Genomic DNA, 558 nt, shown 5'->3' on the forward strand with positions numbered 1-558 from the left:
AAAGCATCTTTAAACCCACCTATGACCTGTAAGGTCACCCCCACCTTGGAGATGTCCCACCTTTTCGGGCGAAACCAATGTAGACCTTCCATGTATTGATTTCTGACTTCACCTGTAACCCGTCTCCCTGAAATGTATAAAACCAAACTGTGACCCAGCCACAGAGAGTCCACTTGCTCCAGGCTCCTTGGGTGTGGCTCCGGGTCCTCAAACTTGGCTCAGAATAAACCTCTTTAAATTATTTTACAGAGTTTGGCTTCTTTTCCGCTGATAGCTTATTTGGGACTCTTCATATAAGCAGAATCATGCAATTTGGGGCCTTTGGGGTCGTCTCACTCAGCATGATGTTTGCCAGGTCCATCCACGCTGTGACCAAATGCACGGTCACCTCATTTCCCTTCATTGACAAATAACATTCCATTGTATGGGCAGGTAACATTTTGTTTATCCATTCATCAGTTGATGGATTTTTGGGTTATTTCCACCTTTCGGCACTATGAGGAATCCTGCAATAAACACTCCTGTGCAAGCGTTTGTTTTTTTGTTTTTTTTTTTTTT

The sequence above is a fragment of the Propithecus coquereli genome, unplaced genomic scaffold (genome assembly GCF_000956105.1).
Source record: "Propithecus coquereli isolate 6110/MARCELLA unplaced genomic scaffold, Pcoq_1.0 Scaffold27, whole genome shotgun sequence".
NCBI classification, from domain to species: domain Eukaryota; kingdom Metazoa; phylum Chordata; class Mammalia; order Primates; family Indriidae; genus Propithecus; species Propithecus coquereli.